The following is a 10,726-nucleotide window of genomic DNA, read 5'->3' as shown; positions in this document are numbered from 1 at the left end:
AAGATCCAAGAGAGATCTGAACCAGTACTGATACATTGACAGCTGGCATCAAGTAACGATCTGAGTGGAGTTAAATAGAGAAGCCAGCCCAGTCCTAAACGGGGACAGGTGGGGAAGCAGCTTCAAGACCAGCAGCTCCACTTTCAGCCACCAGAGGGAGTCCACGGACAGAACTCACAGAAGTACCATTCCTGACCACAGGAGAGAGTTCGAGAACAGAATTCACAACAGTACCTGTTGTGAATTAGACTTTTTGGCTCCCTCTTGTGGTCACTAGTGATATGACTCTGGGATTGTCTTTCCTCAGTTTGGCACCCACCTGGGTCGTTAGTCCAGGGGTGTTGCTATATGAACTTCCTGAATCCTCAGTCTGGTGCCTGGCATAGTTGTAATCAGTCCTTTCTGTTTGCTCCTGTCTGCTGGTCCTGGTTCCTGCAAAATTAAGCTAAGTCTTGCTTCCTTGTTTTTTGGTTAATTTCTTTGCTCTTATTTTTTGTCCAGCTTGTACTAAATGTGATTCCTGATTTTGCTGGAAGCTCTAGGGGGCTGGTATTCTCCCCCCGGGCCGTTAGACGGTTCGGGGGTTCTTGAATATCCAGCGTGGAAATTTTGATAGGGTTTTTGCTGACCGTATAAGTCATCTTACTATATTCTGCTATTAGTCAGTGGGCCTCTCTTTGCTAAATACCTAGTTCATTCTTACGTTTGTCTTTTCTTCTTACCTCACCGTTATTATTTGTTGGGGGCTTGTATCCAACTTTTGGGGTCTTTTCTCTGGAGGCAAGAAAGGTCTATCTTTTCCCTTCTAGGGTTAGTTAGTTCTCCGGCTGGCGCGAGACGTCTAGAACCAACGTAGGCACGTTCCCCGGCTGCTGCTATTTGTGGTGCTAGGATTAGATATATGGTCAGCCCAGTTACCATTGCCCTATGAGCTGGTTTTTTGTGTTTGCAGACTTGGTATTTACTTCTGAGACCCTCTGCCATTGGGGTCATAACATTATGCCAGGCCAAAGTTGAATGTTTAATGCATTGCAGAAGTGGGATAATAAGAAAGGAAATTCTGAGTTTTTTTTTTTTTTCCTCTCTTTCTTCCTCCCCTTTACCTCTGAGTGGCTTAAGCTTGCTGCAGACATGAATGTCCAGACTTTGATTACAAGTGTGGATCACCTTGCTGCTCGTGTGCAGGGCATACAAGATTTTGTTACCAGTAGTCCAATGTCTGAACCTAAGATACCTATTCCTGAACTGTTCTCTGGAGACCGATTTAAGTTTAGGAATTTCAGGAATAATTGTAAATTGTTTCTATCTCTGAGACCCCGTTCGTCTGGAGACTCAGCTCAGCAAGTTAAAATTGTTATCTCTTTCTTGCGGGGCGACCCTCAGGATTGGGCTTTCTCGCTAGCGCCAGGAGATCCGGCATTGGCGAATATTGATGCGTTTTTTCTGGCGCTCGGATTGCTTTACGAGGAACCCAATCTTGAAATTCAGGCAGAAAAAGCCTTGCTGGCTATTTCTCAGGGCCAGGATGAAGCTGAAGTGTATTGCCAAAAATTTCGGAAATGGTCCGTGCTTACTCAGTGGAATGAGTGTGCTCTGGCCGCAAATTTCAGAAATGGCCTTTCTGAAGCCATTAAGAATGTGATGGTGGGTTTCTCCATTCCTACAAGTCTGAATGATTCCATGGCGCTGGCTATTCAAATTGATCGACGTTTGCGGGAGCGCAAAACTGCTGATCCTCTGGTGGTGTTGTCTGAACAAACACCTGATTTGATGCAATGTGATAGAATTCAGACTAGAAATGAACGGAAAAATCATAGACGTCAGAATGGGTTGTGTTTTTACTGTGGTGATTCTACACATGTTATATCAGCATGCTCTAAACGCCTAATAAGGGTTGTTAGCCCAGTCGCCATTGGTAATTTGCAACCTAAATTTATTTTGTCTGTGACTTTAATTTGCTCATTGTCTTCCTACCCTGTTATGGCGTTTGTGGATTCAGGTGCTGCCCTGAGTCTTATGGATCTGTCATTTGCCAAGCGCTGTGGTTTTGTTCTTGAGCCGTTGGTAAATCCTATCCCTCTTAGAGGTATTGATGCTACGCCATTGGCGGAAAATAAACCGCAGTTTTGGACACAGGTAACCATGTGCATGACTCCTGAACATCGGGAGGTGATTCGTTTTCTTGTTCTGCATAAAATGCATGATTTGGTCGTTTTGGGTCTGCCATGGTTACAGACCCATAATCCAGTCTTGGATTGGAAGGCAATGTCTGTGTCAAGTTGGGGCTGTCAGGGAATTCATGGTGATTCCCCACCGGTGTCTATTGCTTCCTCTACTCCTTCGGAAGTTCCTGAGTATTTGTCTGATTATCAGGATGTATTCAGCGAGTCCAGGTCCAGTGCTCTGCCTCCTCATAGGGACTGTGACTGCGCTATAGATTTGATTCCAGGTAGTAAATTTCCTAAGGGAAGATTATTTAATCTGTCTGTACCTGAGCATACCGCAATGCGTTCGTATATCAAGGAATCTCTGGAGAAGGGGCATATCCGTCCATCCTCTTCCCCTCTTGGTGCGGGATTCTTTTTTGTGGCCAAGAAGGACGGATCTTTGAGACCTTGTATTGACTATCGGCTTCTGAATAAAATCACTGTTAAATTTCAGTATCCTTTGCCTCTGTTGTCGGACTTGTTTGCCCGGATTAAAGGTGCCAAGTGGTTCACCAAGATAGATCTTCGTGGTGCGTACAACCTTGTGCGCATTAAGCAAGGAGATGAATGGAAAACTGCATTTAATACGCCCGAAGGTCATTTTGAGTACTTGGTGATGCCTTTTGGGCTCTCTAATGCTCCTTCAATGTTTCAGTCCTTTATGCATGACATTTTCCGGAAGTATCTGGATAAATTTCTGATTGTTTATCTGGATGATATTCTGTTTTTTTCTGATGATTGGGACTCGCATGTAGAGCAGGTCAGGATGGTGTTTCAGGTTTTGCGTGAGAATGCTTTGTTTGTTAAGGGCTCAAAGTGTCTCTTTGGAGTACAGAAGGTTCCCTTTTTGGGTTTTATTTTTTCCCCTTCTGCGGTGGAGATGGACCCAGTCAAGGTCCGAGCTATTCATGATTGGACTCAACCCACGTCAGTTAAGAGTCTTCAGAAGTTCTTGGGTTTTGCTAACTTCTACCGTCGTTTTATCGCTAATTTTTCTAGCGTTGTTAAACCTTTGACGGATATGACCAAGAAAGGTTCTGATGTTGCTAACTGGGCTCCTGCAGCCGTGGAAGCTTTTCAAGAGTTGAAGCGCCGGTTTACTTCAGCGCCTGTTTTGTGCCAGCCTGATGTCTCACTTCCCTTTCAGGTTGAAGTGGATGCTTCTGAGATTGGGGCAGGGGCCGTTTTGTCGCAGAGAGGCCCTGGTTGCTCTGTAATGAGACCATGTGCTTTCTTCTCTAGGAAGTTTTCGCCTGCTGAGCGGAATTATGATGTTGTCAATCGGGAGTTGCTGGCCATGAAGTGGGCATTTGAGGAGTGGCGTCATTGGCTCGAGGGTGCTAAGCATCGTGTGGTGGTCTTGACTGATCACAAGAATCTGATGTATCTCGAGTCTGCTAAACGCCTGAATCCTAGACAGGCCCGTTGGTCATTGTTTTTCTCCCGTTTTGACTTTGTGGTCTCGTATTTACCAGGTTCAAAGAATGTGAAGGCTGATGCTCTTTCAAGGAGCTTTGTGCCTGACTCTCCTGGAGTCGCAGAACCAGTTGGTATTCTTAAAGAGGGAGTAATCTTGTCAGCCATTTCTCCGGATTTGCGACGTGTGTTGCAGAGATTTCAGGCTAGTAGACCTGACTCTTGTCCACCTGACAGACTGTTTGTTCCTGATAAGTGGACCAGCAGAGTCATTTCCAAGGTTCATTCCTCGGTGTTGGCAGGGCATCCGGGAATTTTTGGCACCAGAGATCTGGTGGCTAGGTCCTTTTGGTGGCCTTCCTTGTCACGGGATGTGCGGTCATTTGTGCAGTCCTGTGGGACTTGTGCTCGGGCTAAGCCTTGCTGTTCTCGTGCCAGCGGCTTGCTCTTGCCCTTGCCTGTCCCGAAGAGGCCTTGGACACACATTTCCATGGATTTCATTTCAGATCTTCCGGTGTCTCAAGGTATGTCTGTCATCTGGGTAGTATGTGATCGCTTTTCCAAGATGGTCCATTTGGTATCTTTGCCTAAACTGCCTTCCTCTTCCGATCTGGTTCCCTTGTTATTTCAGAATGTGGTTCGTTTACACAGCATTCCTGAGAATATCGTGTCTGACAGAGGATCCCAGTTTGTTTCCAGGTTCTGGCGATCCTTTTGTGCTAAGATGGGCATTGATTTGTCGTTTTCGTCTGCCTTTCATCCTCAAACTAATGGACAAACGGAGCGAACTAATCAGACTCTGGAGGCTTATTTGAGGTGTTTTGTTTCTGCAGATCAGGATGATTGGGTGACCTTCTTGCCGTTGGCTGAGTTTGCCCTTAATAATCGGGCTAGTTCCGCTACTTTGGTTTCGCCATTTTTTTGCAACTCTGGTTTCCATCCTCGTTTTTCCTCGGGACATGTGGAGCCTTCTGACTGTCCTGGGGTAGATTCCGTGGTGGATAGGTTGCAGCAGATCTGGAATCATGTGGTGGACAACTTGAAGTTGTCACAGGAGAAGGCTCAGCGTTTTGCCAACCGCCGCCGCGGTGTGGGTCCCCGACTTCGTGTTGGGGATTTGGTATGGCTGTCTTCTCGATTTGTTCCTATGAAGGTCTCCTCTCCTAAATTTAAGCCTCGCTTCATCGGTCCTTACAAGATATTGGAAATCCTTAATCCTGTGTCCTTTCGCTTGGATCTTCCGGTGTCGTTTGCCATTCACAACGTGTTCCATAGGTCTTTGTTGCGGCGGTACGTTGTACCTGTGGTTCCTTCTGTTGAGCCTCCTGCTCCGGTGTTGGTTGAGGGCGAGTTGGAGTACGTGGTGGAGAAGATCTTGGATTCTCGTCTCTCCAGGCGGAGGCTTCAGTATCTGGTCAAGTGGAAGGGCTATGGTCAGGAGGATAATTCCTGGGTGGTTGCCTCTGATGTGCATGCGGCCGATTTAGTTCGTGCCTTTCACGCTGCTCATCCTGATCGCCCTGGTGGTCTTGGTGAGGGTTCGGTGACCCCTCCTTAAAGGGGGGGTACTGTTGTGAATTAGACTTTTTTGGCTCCCTCTTGTGGTCACTAGTGATATGACTCTGGGATTGTCTTTCTTCAGTTTTGGCACCCACCTGGGTCGTTAGTCCAGGGGTGTTGCTATATAAACTTCTTGAATTCTCAGTCTGGTGCCTGGCATCGTTGTAATCAGTTCCTTTCTGTTTGCTCCTGTCTGCTGGTCCTGGATCTTGCAAAATTAAGCTAAGTCTTGCTTCCTTGTTTTTTGGTTATTTGCATTGCTATTATTTTTTGTCCAGCTTGTACTATATGTGATTCCTGATTCTGCTGGAAGCTCTAGGGGGCTGGTGTTCTCCCCCCGGGCCGTTAGACGGTTCGGGGGTTCTTGAATATCCAGCGTGGAAATTTTGATAGGGTTTTTGCTGACCGTATAAGTCATCTTACTATATTCTGCTATTAGTCAGTGGGCCTCTCTTTGCTAAATATCTAGTTCATTCTTATGTTTGTCTTTTCTCCTTACCTCACCGTTATTATTTGTTGGGGGCTTGTATCCAACTTTTGGGGTCTTTTCTCTGGAGGCAAGAAAGGTCTATCTTTTCCCTTCTAGGGTTAGTTAGTTCTCCGGCTGGCGCGAGACGTCTAGAACCAACGTAGGCACGTTCCCCGGCTGCTGCTATTTGTGGTGCTAGGATTAGATATATGGTCAGCCCAGTTACCACTGCCCTATGAGCTGGTTTTTTGTGTTTGCAGACTTGGTATGTATTTTTGAGACCCTCTGCCATTGGGGTCATAACACTACCCCTAGAGAGAAAGCAAAGCCTCACTTGCCTCAGAGAAATAACCCCAAAGTTTAGACAGCCCCCCACAAATAATAACGCTGAGTTAAGGGGAAAATACAAACGTAGGAATGAAAAACAGGTTTAAGCAAATGAGGCCCGCTAACACTAAATAGACAGAAGAAAGCAAGGGATCTGTGCGGTCGGTATCAAAACTATCCACGCAGAAAGTACAAGAACCCCCACACCGACTCACGATGTGAGGGGCGCACTCTGCACCCCAGAGCTACCAGCAAGCGAAAAATCACATATAAGCAAGCTGGACTGAACACATCATATACTGAGAAACATATTCAAGGAAACAATGAGCAAAAAGAACTAGCAAGACTTAGCTTCTCAGAAAGAGACAGGTCACCAGGGAGATCCAGGAGAGGTCAGAACCAGTACTGAATATAACGACAGCAGGCAACAAGTAAAGGTCCAGGTGGAGCTAAATAGGAACCAGCATAGCAGGAAATGAGGCAGCTGAGCCCAGCTCCAGACCCGCAGTATCGCTAAAGGCCACCAGAGGGAGCCCAGATGGAATTCACAACAGAGGACCCAGCTGATCATAGAAGCTTACACTCTGCAGGAAAGAGAGAGGAGCTCGCTGACCATAAGAGCTTACTCTACAGGAGAGAGAGAGAGGACCTCACTTACTATAAGAGCTAGTGTGAGCATGTTGCGGGATGCAGTAACGGACAGGAGGCAGAGCAAGGGTTAAAGTTAACTTTACTGATACAGGGGTATACTCCACACAGGGAGGGGAAAGTAGAGGCAGAAGTATGGCAGGTGATAGGAGTAGAATAGGTGTGCTGAGAGAGGTAATGAGGGCAAAAATGTAACAACTGTGCATTAAGGGTAAACTTATCAGTCCAATGGCTTCCTGACTGCAGAGTCTTACTGTAGGTTCTAACAGTGGTGCCAACGCGGTGAGCACGTGATGAATCTGGCGTTGTCCTGCAGGCGTTGATGATCCGGTTCCTGGCCATGGCGATTGGTCCTTGACGTCTTGCACGGGGTCCTGGGTTCAGGATGTGGGTTGAGGGTGAAGATTGGTCTCCAACACTGCCGGGGCTTAATGACGCTTGGCAGAAATAGACAGGTGAGAAAGGGAACAGTTCTCGGTAAGTCACCCGGGGTTTCTTAGGCGGCACCTAAGTAGTGGGAGTAGTGTCAGCCAACGGGCAAAATACAGCACTCCGGTCACAGTCTCTGTAAGTGGCAGCAGGGATAATATAGCGTGGGCCTGTGCTGCGACGGTGCTCAGAGGACAGAGCACCAAACTCCCCCTGCTACGCCTGCGTGTTCACGCCAAGTCTCTTCGACTTTTCACGCGCCTTTTTAGCCTAGCTATACCCCCTGCTGTCCAGTGCAAAGGTCGGTTCGGGTCTCTAAGCTTTCCCCCAGACAACAAAGGTGACAGTCCCGGACCAGCGCAAGAAAGGTACCCCCGATCTGGTGCTTCTTCTTACACTCCCCCTCTCCTTTTGCTCGCCATTCAACGGGCGAGAATTCTTGTAGGTTGCATTGATATTCTTTTGGTCCTTGAACGATTTGTTGCCAAATAAATTGGTCTTGTTCGCATCTGTTGGGGGGTATTCCGGCTGTGGCCTGTTCAGAGCGCCTTAAGCCAGAAGGAGTAGTCGAATCAGGTTGAGTAGGTGAGTCGGACAGATGAGGTCAGGGATGTGCCCATTTCCAACGGAGCAACCACTTCAGGAACCTCAGGAATTTCAGCTTCAGGAACTTGTCCCTCTCTTGGATTTACAGGCGACAGATCAGGCAACTCTTCTCCATAAACAGCAACGGCCGGATTTTGTATCATCTCTCTGGTGGTGGCCACTGGGTCTGAAATGATGTTCAAAATCCAGATCAAAAATTTACTGGCATATCAAGTTTCTTACCCATAAAGTCTTTCTGGTGGTTCCTCATGGTTCTTCCACCAAAAATCTCAGCAATTACTTTTTTAGCTTCCTCGAGAGAGATCCAACAATGTCTGTAAGACTATTGGAAAAAGTTAAGGGCTCTATTAGATGTAAAAGTGGAGTAACTGGAGTCATTAAAAACATTTGTTAGATATCATCTCAATTCATCAGCATTTTTACTGCTTCCGGACCACCCACAGACTTTCAATGTCTGGGCTGTCCAGGTTCCTGTTCTTCAGTGACATTTTAAAACCTCACTGCATAGGAGCCTAGGCAATCCTGTACCTCCAGGCAGGGCCGGCGTTAGGGGCAGGCAGACTAGGCAGCTGCCTAGGGCCCCCGCTGCCCTAGGGGCCCCCAGCCAGTGGTGGACATATTGCTGATGGCACTGCTCTGGGGCCCAGAGGTGGAGGGGGGCCCCTGCAGGCAGGCCCGGTATCAGGCAGGATCGGGCCCCTCTCACTCCCTCCTGTAATCATGGAACACCGGGTGCCGGGGAGAGAGCGGGGCGCGAAGTAGTGATGTGTCATTCGTGAACGAGCCGACACAAAGAGCCGGTTCCCTGCTGTGAATGAAAGGAGTCGGCTCTGCAGCGTGAGTGAGCCTAGTCTTTTTTTTTTTTTTTCCTTCCTTGTCTGGCGCCTGCAGCCTATCAGATTCAGGCAGTGAAGTGTGACTGTGACTCATGTGGGAGGAGCAGTCAGCAGAGAGGAAGATGTGGAGTCTGTGGAGTGTAAATAAATGCATGTGAGTCCAGTGATCACACAGTGATCACCTATAGTACGGCCAGGCCATCAATGTTAGTCATGGACAATCTCTTTAAACTTGTTCTATGTGTAATACTACCTCAATTATATTTACTGTAACTTAACTGTTAATAAAGTTGGTATGTAACTAGGGTTGCAGTGCCATATTCTCTTTGACTTGCTGGGATTTGTAGTGCTGTGCACCACCAGCAGGAGAAGTTGATACCATGGTATAGTAGCATTTATACATTTCTGTTCCACGTTGTGTTGAAATAAACTGAGTTTACTATTCAGTATGCTTTGCAGTGTGTGTGTGTGTGTATGTACAGTGTATATACAGTGTGTGTGTTTGTACAGTGTATGTGTATACATTGTGTATGTATACAGTGTATGTGTGTGTAGTGTGTGTACAGTGTGTGTATACAGTGTGCGTGTAAGGCTACTTTCACACTAGCATTGTTTGGTGTACGTCGCAATGCGTTGTTTTGGAGAAAAAACGCATCCTGCAGAATTGTCTGCAGGATGCGTTTTTTTCTCCATAGACTTTCATTAGCGACGCATTGCGACGTATGGCCACATGTCATGCGACGGATGCGTTGTGTTTTGGTGGACCGTCAGCACAAAAAAAGTTCCATGTAACTTTTTTGTGCGTCGCGTCCGCCATTTTCGACCGCGCCCCCTCCTCCCCGGACCTTACAATGGGGTAGCGGATGCGTTGAAAAACTGCATCCGCTGCACCCCGTTGTTCATTTCTTTCACAACGTGCGTCGGTACATCGGGCCGACACATAGCGACGGCCCCGCACCGATGCTAGTGTGAAAGTAGCCTTAGCACAGTGCTTGCAGCATGCCTTTATTTTTATGAATTACAATCTTATACAGCACCAACATATAGCACAGCACTTACTAATTCAGAAAGGACGTGTACAAAAAACGGCCCATATTACAAAGTAATACAGGTTAGGCTGGGTTCACATTGCGTTAATGGTGTCCGTTAGATGGACTACGTTACACAGCAGCATAAACGCGGTGTAACGTAGTCCGTTAACGCCGCCATTGAATGCAATGTCTGACGCATCGCTAGCGCATGCCCACAATGGGCGTGCGCTAGCCATGTGCCGTCATTGAGTGACGGACCCTGAGACGCAGGCTGCAGCGTTTCCGGGTCCGTCACTGCTAGCGCAGATAGAGCTACCAGAGCTCTATCTGCGCTAGCGCTATGTAACGTCGGCACTTGCATTAACAGCAGCCCGTTAGCGTATGTGCTGAACGGGCTCCTGCTAACGCAGTGTGAACCCAACTTAGGACTACAACCGAGTAGCGCAGGCTCTGTTCACAAGAGCCAACAATCTGCGGAAACAGCAATGCTAAAAAACAGTCTTTACTGCTTCACTAAATACTTATACAGGTGTATCATGAGGCTGTCACTTTACAGGCAAAGACCGGGAACGATGACAGTGTAAAATCTATTTTTATTTAAAAAAAGAGCCGGTTCACGAGCCGAAAGAGCCGGATCACCATAAAGAGCCGGATCACCATAAAGAGCCGGACTGCCCATCACTAGCGCGAAGTGCAGAGATCAAAAAGGGGCGTGTCATGCAGGAAGAGACGCTGGCCAATGAACGCTTTCCTCACTAGACTGAGGAGAGCGCTCACTGGCTGCCGTCTGTCCCCCTGCATGACGCGTCCCAATGGTGAGTGCTCACCTACAGTCAGGGGCACAGCACATAGAGACAGCTGTGGAGGAAGAGCAGGACTTACAGGGGGTCCTCTGCTCCCTCCACTGTTCTAATCAGAGCAGGCTGCAGCGTCTCCTCACAGAGAAGAGATGGGGGAGGAGCTCACTGCACGGGACAGCACAGCAGCACCAGGGGGCTGATATCAGTTTGCTCTGTGCCCCATCCCCCACAGTGGGTTCTGCAGCCCTCTCCTGCTAAACTATGTGACCTCATCCAGGGCTCATCTGATCACCTGATATCACAGATTAGTATGTGTGTATGTATATGCTTGTATGTGTATGTATGTATGTGTGTATGTGTGTGTATCTATGTGTATGTTTCTATCTGTGTGTATCTG

This window comes from Ranitomeya variabilis, chromosome 4 (assembly GCF_051348905.1).
Source record: "Ranitomeya variabilis isolate aRanVar5 chromosome 4, aRanVar5.hap1, whole genome shotgun sequence".
Classification (NCBI taxonomy): Eukaryota; Metazoa; Chordata; class Amphibia; order Anura; family Dendrobatidae; genus Ranitomeya; species Ranitomeya variabilis.
The sequence above is the reverse complement of the archived record's forward strand: the minus strand, read 5'-3'. Positions refer to the sequence as shown.